The sequence below is a fragment of the Equus asinus genome, chromosome 20 (genome assembly GCF_041296235.1).
Source record: "Equus asinus isolate D_3611 breed Donkey chromosome 20, EquAss-T2T_v2, whole genome shotgun sequence".
Lineage (NCBI taxonomy): Eukaryota > Metazoa > Chordata > Mammalia > Perissodactyla > Equidae > Equus > Equus asinus.
Window position 1 is genome coordinate 19,841,534 of NC_091809.1, and position 13,086 is coordinate 19,854,619.

General features: G+C 36.6%; 1 pseudogene; it reads right to left on the minus strand.

Moving 5' to 3' along the window:
• Positions 1-1,250: 1,250 nt before the first annotated feature.
• LOC106823659 (olfactory receptor 7G1-like) lies at positions 1,251-2,259 on the minus strand (annotated as a pseudogene).
• Between the last annotated feature and the right edge of the window lie 10,827 nt (positions 2,260-13,086).

The following is a 13,086-nucleotide window of genomic DNA, read 5'->3' on the forward strand; positions in this document are numbered from 1 at the left end:
ATTGTCCTGGTTATAGCAGAGTGAGAATGAGGTTTGTAAATGAGAGGTGCCTGAGTATTGGTGCAAAGTACAAGGAAACATGTGAAGAAGATGACAGACAGTTAGGCAGGAGGACCATGGGTGACTTAGTTCTGATCATCTGATGTAATCTCTTCACACCTTCCCCTGGATGAAACTTTACTACAACACCTGCTTTCATTTCCAAACATTGAGTAAGTAATGCTAGGTTACCTGGCTGGCTTCACAGTGAAATGATGCCTGATATTGCCTCTGAATTGCCATCTGGGAGATCTGTCTACTGGAAGGGCAGAGGGATTGAGTGAAACAGGCTCCCAGGCAAGAGGAACGAGCTGTGGAAGGAGGCTCAGGTGAGCTAGTTCTTTTCATAGGAAGGATGATTTAATGAGGTGGTCACGGACTGATCGCGGTCTATCTCTAGACATTCAATTTCCAAAGCTCCTTGTTAGCTAAGCAATTTTATTGTCATTGAGATCCCCGAGTTGTGAAAACGCTTAAAGACAAAGGGTCTAGAAGGGAGGAATTCAGGATGGCTCCTTCCCTGACTCTGTGAGACCAGGTGTACACCATCTACTTTTCTCCATCTGTGTCTGCTTATCTGTATTTCAAATTCTTGGCAAATGTGGACACATCACCCTTTTCGAGTTGGATTCCAGTCTTCTTTTCTTAGTTATGAACAAAGACATTGCTATCAAATCGATGACATCAGGAATTCTGATATCCATTTAGGTATGAAAATATATAGTATGTGATATATATATATATATATATATATATATATATATATATATATATATATAATGTTTTGACTTTAATCTTTTACCATAGGCCCATGTCAGCTGTTAGTTAGGTTTGCAATAACCTTGTCTCTGGGGTGCAATTCACGTGGTGCTAATCTAGAGACCATACAGAACCAAGTCTCTACTATGACCCAGAATTAATTGATCCTCCTCCTGACCTTTTCAACTTCTCCCACTTTTCTTCTTCTGACTTTCCAACAACATCAGTATAATCCTTGCCTCAGGTCAGCTTCTAAGGACCCTACCAAAGACACTGAGCTAGGGAATGGAACTCATTTTTGAAACACCACAGAGCTATACAAACAGCCAGTGAGGTTTTAACCCCAAGTTGTAATTCACTTACTTATCATATTATCTAGTCATTTGGAAGATGTTGATGTGCAAGAATCAGACCTTCTGGCTAACTCAGTATTTCTGTCACTTTGATTCATTCTAGAATCCCCAGTCCAAAGCAGGTGACACAATCAAAGAAGAGAAAGTGTTCTGCTCCTCAGAGAAAACTCTGCTGAGTTTTCTCAAGGCTCCCTTCATGTCCCTGTTCCTCAGGATATAGATAAAGTGGTTCAGCATTTTAGGGACAACAGTGTACATTATTGAAACAACTGCAGTGTTTCTGAAAGAGTTAGCAAGAGCAGAACTCATGTACACCCAAAAACCTGTCCCATAGAATAAGGACACGACTGTGAGGTGAGACCCACAGGTGGAGAAAGCTTTATACTTTCCACCCACTGATGGCATTCTCAAAACAGAGGAGACAATTTGAATATAAGAGAAAATAATTCCACATAGAAGAATACCAGCAAATACACTAGTTGCAAAATATATCAGGTGCTATTGATGAGGGTATCAGAACATGAAAGCTTGATGACTTGAACAACTTCACAAAAGAAGAGGGAGATATTCAAGTTTGTGCAGAAGGTCAGCTGCAACACCGTCAGACTGCGGAGGAGGGTATACACAATGCTAATAAACATGGAGAATAGGATCAGCAGTCCACAGAAGCAGGAGTTCATGATGACTGTTTACCTCAGGGGGTGACAAATGCCACATAGTGGTCATAGGCCATTATTGCAAGAAGAAAATTTTCCCCCAAACTAGCCAAAACCAAGACAAAGTAAATCTGTGTAAGGCAGCCTGCATTAGTGATGCTCTGATTTTCTGCTTGGATGTTCATCAGCATTTTAGGTATCATAGTTGTGCTTAAACAGATGTCATTAAAAGACATATTGGAGAGAAAGAAGTATGTGGGGGTGTGCAAGTGAGAGCCAGAGATGACACTCAGGAGGAGTAGATTTCCCAGGATGGTGACCAGGAGCATGGGCAGGAACAGAATGAAAAGGAGGGGCTGCAGTTCTGGATCATCTGTCAATCCTAGTGGGAGGAATTCTGAAACATCTATGTGATTTCTGGGTTCCATGTTGTTGATGAATCTGATGGAAAAGATCAGGTGAAAACAATATAAAATAAATGGTCCCTGGATACGAAGCAGAAACATAAACCGGGAACTTGCTAGAAATAAACAATGGTGGGACTACTCCAGACTTACTGCTGATCAACTCTAGGGTGGGTACCAGCAATCTATGTTTTAACAAGCCATCCAGATGAATTTGATACGTGCTAATGTCTGAGAACCAGTGCTTAAAATAAAGAATAAAATGGCCTGTATTTTGAAGCCAAGAAAATATTCAAATCTTTCCCTGTGCTAATTTCTCCCTCTATCATCATCTCTCACTCTGAGACTGAAACAAAGACTAAGATACGGTGTTTCCTTCAGAAATGTTCTTGCCTCAAACAAACAGAAGGAAGAGAATGAAGTTATCCATTTTCTCTTGGAGAGCACAGTCCTCAAACCTTGGCATGCCTCAGAATCACCTGAAGGGCCTGTGAAACTACAGATGAGATGGATCATGCAATCACTCTGTGTATAAGTGGGAAAAGTTTGATAAGGTGAGACATGAAGTACATGGTTAATTCATGACAAAGACTAGGTCTTAGATCAGATCATCTAACTGCTGAATTGATTCACGTGACTAATCTCTGTTAATCCTCTGGATAGTACAGAATTAGCTTTCTAAATCACCACTTATATTTCATAATTTTCATTTAGAATTATAACGTTTTATCCTTAACAATGCCCCAAATCTATTCATTTCCCAACAAGGTATGTCCACTTCTACCCCTGAAGTATTGTGTGCAGGTGTATAGCATCCATCTAAGTGTTTACCCTGTATCTGAACGAATATTAGAAAATGTCACCTGTAATCTTGAGGTTCATAAGACCCCCCCATGGAGACACTACTCAACTGAATTAGTAAGGGATTCTAAGATATGCTGGAAAACTATGTCAATGAGATCCTCTGTCTCATCCTGATGGAATTTCTTCCCCTAAGATGATAGGCGGGATATCACTTAAAAAAAAAAAAGCTAAATTAGAGAAATAATAAAATGCATAGGCTCCTAAGAAAACAGATGAAAGCTGCTTTAATTGGAAGACAGAAACTTACAAGATAAGAGAGACTTACCTGACACTTAGATAAGTGAGTGTCCTAATAGGATTGTCTCTGTAAAGCAGTGGCCCTTGTTCTCAAGGGGGAGAAGACATGGCTATGACAGCCTTTCTCATTTGGTGTATTACTTGTATTCAAACATTCTGGGTTTAATCCAAACAAGCACTTGCTTTGTGAATGAGGAAAATTGTTCAATTGTTTTTCAACAATTTTTGTTTATAAGTTTAAAAACCAGACGTCCTCATTGGTAAAATGGGAACTGTCATAAAAATTCATGAAGATCTTGCAATGATGATAAATGAATGGAGGAAAAGTACCTAACACAGCATTCAGCATAGGAGACCCTCATACTGACACTTCCTATTGTGTTTTTCTTTTCTGCCATGAACAACACTTCTTGGCATGTGTCACTTCTCAAAAGAAAGCAATGGAGTGAGGCAAGTTGAAAAAGAGAATATAGAAAGAGAGAACATCCTTGGATGAAAACTAAATTTCAGGGAAGAGTTTCTGATCTGAAGCTCCAGCTAGGAGCCTTTATCATGTAGAAAAGGAATGAAGAAAACATGAAGGAGATCAATAATTATTTGGAATGCACGTATTCTGAAATGTATGGCAACTAAGATGAATGAAATAATAAAAAGAATCAGATATATGAATCAACACAAATAATGAGAAGCTACAAGAGAAAAAATTTTGTATAGAACAAGTCTATAGCATGAGAAGACTTCAAATACTTTTGATCCTACACAGATATGTTTATTTTCATTATGAATTATTCAAGTTAAACAAAAGTACAGAGTACCAATGAAGAGCTTGATATCCATCAGTCAAATTTATTAAATTCACACATTTCACTATTCTCTTTGTAAGTGTTTTTATTGTAATAAATAATATGTGTAAAGCACCCACATCAGGTATTTGAACAATCTTGATTCTTTACCTTCTCCAAGAAAACCACTAGACGAACTTCGTATATGTATTTACCTGAAACTTTCACTATATTACTATTATTGTTCCATAAACAATTGCATTGTTTTGCATTTTGAAAGCCTTATATAAACTAAAATGTATTATACACATCATCTACAATTTCCATCCTTTCGTAATGTATTTTTTATTAATGTTGATGTATTTAGTACAGCTCCATTAATTTTAATTAGCTGAGACTATTCCACTGTATCATTACATCATGATTTGTTTTCCCATTTCCAAATTGATAAATATTACGCTTAATGCCTTTCATCCTATAGATGTGTATGGACACACATACAAGACTGTGCATGGGGGATACCCCCACATTCTATGGTGCTGTCTCTTTAATAGGGAGAACAAGGTCTGAGGGGGATATAAAAGAGGTGTCTCCCATATGCATATTATTTTGCCACTTTATAAAAAAGACTCAAAGCAGTTATAGCAAAATGTCAACTGTTGTTAATTCTAGAATGAGTTGAAGGATGGTCACATGTGTTTTTAATTGCACTACCCCTCCTCTTCTTATATAAAATACATGGTAATTTCATAATGAGAAACAAGCGCACTAGGAAGGAAGTCAGCTAGTCTCTCTCTGTCTCCACTTTCTCCCCTGTGTCTTCGCAGCCCAGCTACAGGGATAATACAGACACTCTTCTGTACAAGGGTGTATCAAGAACCAAGAATCAAAATAAAAGGAAAAGCTGACCAAACCTCTTCCCCAGGACTACACAAGAATACAATTAGCTCTTTCTCCAGCATGTGAAGATACAGCAAGAAAGTGGCCATCTGTAAGCCAAGAAGAGGGCGCTCACAAAGAACCAAATCTGCCAGCACTGTGATTTTGGACTTCCTAACCTCCAGAACTGTGAGAAATCTATTGGATGAACTCCCAATGATTTACAGCTGTTGTATATTTGGGTACTGCATGTTTGAGTGTTTTAAGATGCAGAACTCAGTAAACTATCACCTGCTTTTTACATTAGTTCTCTTCAGTTTAATAGTCACCACAGTTTACCTTAAGGTAAAGGAACCTCTATTTCAGCAGCTCATGTATGGAATGTTGGTCTTCACATTAGTACTTTGATCTGTTTATATTGTTACACGGAAATGTTCCAGATACATTCAGGTTCTGCCAATCACATGTATATTCACATGAGACTTGAATTCAGAACCAAGTTAAGTGGAGGAGAGAAGTGGTAGTCTATAAGGCCTCCATTTACTGGTATGGATCTAGGATATGCGTCATGGCTCTGTAGCAAACAGGTGTGACGGCAGCTTCCTGACCTGTGAATTATAGCTAAGATGAGATGATGCTGGATGCAACAGTTGGTCCAGAAGCTTCCCAATTCTTCAGCTTACTAAATGTGAAAAAGAGAAAAGTTCCTTTGGCAAGATAATTCTATGACAGTGTTCATAAGTCATTCTGGAGGACCTAAATCTTGCTCATTCAGCATTTCTGTTGGACTTGAAAGTATTAAATTATTTTTTGGTCTAAATGGAGATATTATCTGCAGTTCAATCCTGATTCTGACCTGTAGGAAAAGCATACTGAAATTGGTGAAATCCAAAGACAAAGATCTTGGAAAGATCCGGAGAGAAAGGACATATTACCAACAAATGAATAATAGCAGACTTATCAATAGCAACAATGGAAGCCAAAACAGAGTGTACTGTTATCTTCAAAATGCTGAGAGAAATTAACCATCCACTTAGAATTGTATATGCAAATATCTTTCAAGAACATGGGTAAGATAAAGACATTTTGAGACAAGCAAAAATGGAGAAAGTTTACCAGTACACCTCCCTAACAGACCTACAAGATATTCTTTAGGAGGAGGAACTGAGATACAAGAAAGAACAATGAAGGAGAAAAAATGACAAATCTATGGGACTATCTGAACAAAAAATTGTGACTGTTTAAAATAATAACTAATTTGAGAGATTAAAAAGTGGAGCTAAACTGGTGGACAAAATAACATGTGAGATACAAGAGGATAATGTTAGCTGCATAGTTCCTAAGGTCCTTTTTATTTGTGAAGAGGGTACATGCAATGATTAGTTTTAGATTTTACATGTGCATTTTTGGTAACCACTAAAAACAGTAATTGATTTTACAATAACTTTCAAAAAAATAAAGGAGTAAATGGAATTATAAAAAAAAGAATACAATTAAATGTCACAAAGATTTATAACAATCATTATGTTTGAGAAGGGAAAGATTTCTGATCAGGAGGAAAATAGATTCTGCCACTTTTTAGAGAAATCAGGAGACCAGCAAATTGAGAACTGCCTGAGTGTTGGTATACGCATACTGGTCAACAAGAAGACAGGCTGCAATCCCATGGGATACCTGGTTTTTATCATTTCTTGCCTATACTCTCCTCATTTCTTCTCACAGATGAATTCATAGTAAAACACCTGTGGTCGTGACCAAAGCATTAACAAAGAACTTTAAGTTACCTAGCTGGCATCACAGTGGTATGATGCTTGACATGTCACCTGGATGTTGAAGACAGCAGATATGTCTTCAAGAAGGGCAGAAACACCAGGTGAGGCAATGGGCTCCTGGCCAAGAAGGATCATCCCGGGATGGAGCCTCGGGTGTGCTTGCTCCTGACCGGGCAAGGGCTGTTGAATCAAGTTGTCACAGACTGGCTCTTTACAGTCTCTATATCCCTGGAGAATCAATATCCAAAGCTCCTCATTAAACAAATATTTTTAGTGTCATTCTGACCCCTGGACACTGGAAATCCTTACAGACAAAGACAACACAAGAAAGAAATCTATGATGGCTAATCTCTGACCCTCTTAAGCCCAGTGTACACCATCCAGTTTGCTCCACCTGTTCGTCTTCACCTCCATTTCACACACCTGCACATATATACACACAGTCCTTTGCTAATGAATTCTAGTCTTCTTTGTTTAATTACAAAAAAAGAATCTCTGTCTTATTTATATTAGGAAGCCTAATTCCAACCTAGGTGTGAAAATATAGATTGTGTATTGGGTATAAATAATATGTTTATAAACATAGCTAAATATTGTAAAATTCAAACACAGTGGTATTTCATCTTTACCGTCATTGAAAGTTTCTTATACTTTAATTTCTGTTCTCTATATTTCACACAGCAAAAACTGATCTATTCTCTGTGATCACTTGTGTCTCTGATCAATATATAGTGAGGTCATACTCCATTTTTAGCCTTTCATCGAGAACCTATCCAATTTCCACACAGTAGATTCAACGTATATTTTGATTTCCCTAGTGAGATTTTTGATTGAATTATGGTTCTTTATTTACATTGTGTTGTGATAAAATACAATGTCACTGAAGGGCAATATTGTGCAATTTTGTCCATAAGTCAGAGAAAGACAAACTGTATGATGTCACTTCTGTGGAATCTAAAATAGTGGAACTCATGGAAATAGAAAGTATAATGGTGTTTGCAGGTACTGAGAGGTGGGGGAAATGGAGAGATGTTGGTTCAAGGGTACAACTTTCAGTTATAAGATGAATCAGTTCCATGGGTCTAATATTCAGCATGGTGACTATAACAATTCTACATTTTGCACGTGAAAATTGCTTACATGTGTCAAATCATCACATTCTATGCCTTAAAATTGCACAATGTCATATATCAGTTATATCCAAATTAAGTTGGAAAAAATAATAATACCAACATGTACAGTATCTGCAATATTTGTTTCCATTAATGTTCTGCTTCTCCCCCAAGAAGGATCCAAGATTCTGGTTATTAAAGTCAGAAATTCTTGGATTTTCTTGGTAGTTTTTCTGCTCTGCCTAAACCTGAAATTAAAATGCTTACTTTTGCTGAGTTTTGACTTTTAAAAAATTGAATTAAAAGGTGTGTCTTATCTTTGGTCTTACTTTTTTTGTTCTGTAAAGCACTTGCAAATAAAAAAAAGGAAGCAGAGAAATATTTGACTGCAAAAGAGAAGAAGATGATATGATGCTGGAAGCTGAGATTGGTGTGATATGCTTCAAAGATTGAAGAAGGGCCACATGCCGGAAATGGAGGTGGGCCAGTAGAAACTGAAAAAGACAAAGATGAGAATCTCTTCTCAGAGAGTCTAGAGGGAACCAGACCTGCCAACTCCCTGACTTTAGCCCAGTGAAATATTCTGATTTCAGACTTCTAACCTACACAACTGCAGGAGAATAAATTTGTGTTCTTAAAAGAAAAAGGATTAGGATGGACTCTAAATCCAAATGACTTGTGTCCTTAATATAAGTTGTTATAGAAGTTATTCTATGTCTGCATGGAGTAATAAAATCAAGTTATTATGGATACATAGTCTAGGCCTTATTTGAAAGTTTATTTGTCCTTCTGTACATCTTCTTGCTATATTGAGAAATAATTCTGAATTTTTATTCTTCAGTCACTTGTTTTGGTGGTTTACTGATTGCTTGATTATTCATTTTTAAAAAAATATGGTAAAATACAAAAAAAGTAATTTACCATTTTAACCATTTTTAAGTCGTACAGTTTTCAGTGGTACAGTTCAGTGGCATTAAGTACATTCACATTGTTGTGCTTAATCACCATTATCCATAAATAAAACTCACCTCAGAACACTGAAATCTGCACCTGTTAAACAGTACAAACCTATTTCTTCTTGCCTCCAGGCTCTGGCAACCTCGTTTTAATTTCTGTGACTTTGAATTCAAATATTCTAGGAACCTCATGTAAGTAAAATCATACATTATTTGTCCTTTTGTGATTTGCTTATTTCTCTTATCGTTACGTCCTCAAGGTTCATCCCGGTTGTAGTATTTATCAGAATTTCCTTTCTTTTCAAGGATGAATAATGTCCTGCTGTATGTATATAGCAGAATTTGTCTATCCATCAGTCAATGGAAACTTGAGTTGCTTCCACCTTTTGACTATTGTGAATAATGCTATGAACACGGGTGTACAAATATCTGTTCCAATCCCTGCTTTCATTTATTTGGGGAATATACCCAGGAGTGGAATTACGAGGTCATATGATAATTCTATTTTTAATTTTTCAAAGAAACACCATACTTTTACAATAGCAGCTGCCCTATTTTATAGTTTATATTCCTGGCGAACAGTGTACAAGGATTCTAAATACGCCACATCATTTCCAACACTTTTTTATTTACTTTTTTATAGTAGCTATCTAATGCATATCAGGTGTTATCTCATTGTGGTTTTAATTTGCATATCCTTAACGGTTAATATGGCGAATATCTTTTCATGTGCTTATTGGCCATTTGTATCTCTTCTCTGGAGAAAGACTATGCAAGTCCTTTGCACTTTTTTGTGTGTATGTGTTGAGGAAGATTAGCCCTAAGCAAACATCTGTTGCCAATCTTCCTCTTTTTGCTTGCAGAAGATTAGCCCTGAGTTAACATCTGTGCGAATCTTCCTCTTTTATATGTGGGATGCTGTCACTCCATTGTCTGACAAGTGGTGTGTAGGTCCGTGGCTGGGATGTGAACCCACGACCCCGGGTTGCAGAAGAGGAGTGTGCAAACTTAACCACTACGCCAATGGGCCGGCCCCTCCTTTGTGCGTTTTTATTCATGTTTTTTGTTTTATTTTTTATTGAGTTATTAAAGCCCATTATATTTTCAAAATATTAACCCTCTATTATCTTATTTTCAAGTGGTTGAATTTATCACTCTTTTCATTTTTCTGTTGTGATTCTTTATTCTTAGGTAAGGGAAGATTACTCTCCAGGGTCATAAAGATATTTTCCTATATTGTTTTCTAAACATTTAATCATTTTGTCTTTCACATTTAAGGCTTTGCTACTTTGGAATATTTGGAGTTTGCTGTAATATAAGGTCACTTTTCATTTTTTCTGATATGGGTACCATAATTTCAGCACTATTTCCTGAATGATACCATCATTTCCCTGCAATGAAACATTGTCGTAAAGAAAGTGTCCAATGCTTCTTCTGTCCTAAAAAATCTTCATATAGATGAGGATTTTATGGGTACTATTTTTCTATCTGTTACAGAACCATAACTCTTTAGTTACTTTCCTCCATAATAGATCTTGTAAGGCAAGTACTGCATTCTGATCTTATTTTCTGTCAAGTCAAATATTCTTTCTCCATTGCTCTGTCATATAAATTTCAAAACCAGCTTCTCTAATACAATAAAATCCCAAGAGTTCCCTTAAATCTACAAAGCTTTTTGAGGAAAATTGGCATCTCTATAATAACATGTATATCTACCCAAAATTAGTATATTCTTTCCTTTATTCAGGTGTTTTGTGTTCTTCAGTAAAATGTTATAAATTTATCCTTAGAGTGCTTTCAAATCTTTTATTAGACGTATTCTCAGGTATTTTTCTGATGGTTTTGTTAAAGGTAACTTTCATAAATCACACTTTCTAAATAAATTTTTCTTCATAATGACATATAGTTGATATTTGCATAGTGATTCTGATTCCAGAAATGTTGCTACATTCTATTATTTTCTTTAATGAATGATCTATAGATTTCTTGGTATTTTCTGCATAGATGCGAATTTTATCTATTAATTTTGATATGTGTATTTATTCTCAATAGCTGAAACCTACACTATTTTTTTAATGAAAGTACTGTCAGTTGGCATCTGTTATATTCTCCTGATTTTAAAGAGAACACTTTGAGTATTTGGCCATTGAGTATTTCATTTACTGTAGATTACTTCTGAAATACTGTTGTTGTTGTTGTTGTTGTTGTTGTTGAGGAAGATTAGTGCTGAGTTAGCATCTGCTGCCAATACCCCTCGTTTTGCTGAGGAAGATTGGCCCTGAGCTAACATCTGTACCCATCTTCCTTTTTTATATGTGGGACCCCTGCCACAGCATGGCTTGATAAGCAGTGTGCAGGTCCACTCCCAGGATCCAAACCAGTGAACCCTGGGCTGCTGAAGCAGGGAGCATGAACTTAACTTCTAGGCCACTGGGCAGGCCCCTGAAATACTCTTTTTGAGTTAAGGTGGTTTCTTCTATTCTTACTTCATTATTCTCATTATCATGAAAGGATGTTGCATTTTATATAAATGCCTTTTCTCCATCTGTTGAAAATGATGATATGTTTTACTCTGTGAATGTTTTAAATTATACTTGATTTCTAATACATTATTTATGTATTAATTCATTCAAGAAATAATACTTGAGAGCACGCTATTATCAAGCCCTGTTGTAGGTACTGATGATGAAACTGTGCACAAAGAGATAGAAATCCTTGTGAGATGATTTTTAAAATTGCACCATACCTGGGCTACCCTGCAGCTACTCTTGTCAGCAGACTTTTGTATAATCACCTGACACTGCCTCTTTACTATTCTCCCCATTATTCATCCAGTTCAACAATGCTGGTCTCCTGTTATTCTGTATATTCATCGTGGTGATTCTCTGTTTCAGGATTATTTTTCTTCCTATTTACATTTTGGTTTTCAGTTTCTGTTGGATGGGAAGGAATTTTCCTCTCTCTTTTTTCACCTGTAGGTTCATTCTTTCTCATTTATCAGGTTCACATGTGCTCTCACCAATCACCAATCAGATCTCTAGCTCTAAATTTAGTTTCCTGACTCTTTCTGCTTGGCTATATTGTGACTATCACATATCCAATCACTTCATCAGCAGGTAACTTGGTTCACTTCTCTCCCGGGGCTTCTCTGAAATTTTCAGCTGTTCCAAATCCTTATTCATGGGCCCAGGCAGTTTCCACAACTCTCATGTTCACCCACCTTTCTGAAATAAAGTCCATTTTTGCCTTTCACTTTAAGCACCTAATCTCTTCTAAGACATTTAGCCTCCAGGATGCTCATTACCTGGAGAGATCAACTTCCTCCTGATGGAAGTAAATCCTCAGAACCCTTGGGTTTAGTCCACTCACTCTTTATGTTTGAGTTATTTTAGTGGTACATGGGAAACTTTCTCTTGTTTTATGTGACCAACTATATATTTTTGTATTTTTCCTATTATTTAATATGTTGAAGTGAATGTGTGACATTGAAATGCCATTTTCTCTCATGTTGCTTTCAAATGCTACATCAAGAACTCTGTTGATTAAAAATTAAATTTTATGTAGAAAGAGTTAACATGGGGTAAAATAAATTGATAAATGCATGAACACATTAAATTCATGCATGAGGAAAAGTTTGTAATTACACATTAACCGGGAGTATCATCTTTGCCTGTTAAAGTATTGTTGACATTTCACTCATTCTACTGAGATTATGCATGAACCAGCACACTATTGCTTTGGCAATGACACTATAATTTCTATTTCTCATGATTCTATTAAAAATCAAATGCCATAATTTCAACGCATGATCCCCTAATGTGAAAAGAAAAACGTAAAAGAAACTCGTGTTGGGAAACTGAAATGGTGTTTATAAAATTATAAAGTCCGTCTATATTGATCACATTCAAAATTGCTTACAGAGGGGCTAGCCCAGTGGCACAGCAGTTAAGTTCACACATTCCACTTCAGTGACTCGGGGTTCACCAGTTCAGATCCAGTTTCGGACCTACACACTGCTTGTCAAACCACGCTTTGGCAGGCATCCCACATGTAAAGTAGAGGAAGATGAGTGTGGACATTAGCTCAGGGCTAGTCTTCCTCAGCAAAAAGAGGATGATTGGTGGCAGATGTTAGCTCAGGGCTAATCTTCCTAAAAAAAAAATTGCTTACAGATTTTAGATTAGGATCCGCTGTATAAAATATACAGAATGAAGATTAGGGTTCAAGAAATTTCAGTGATTCTTAGAAAGAAACATCTTTGAGTGTTTGCATT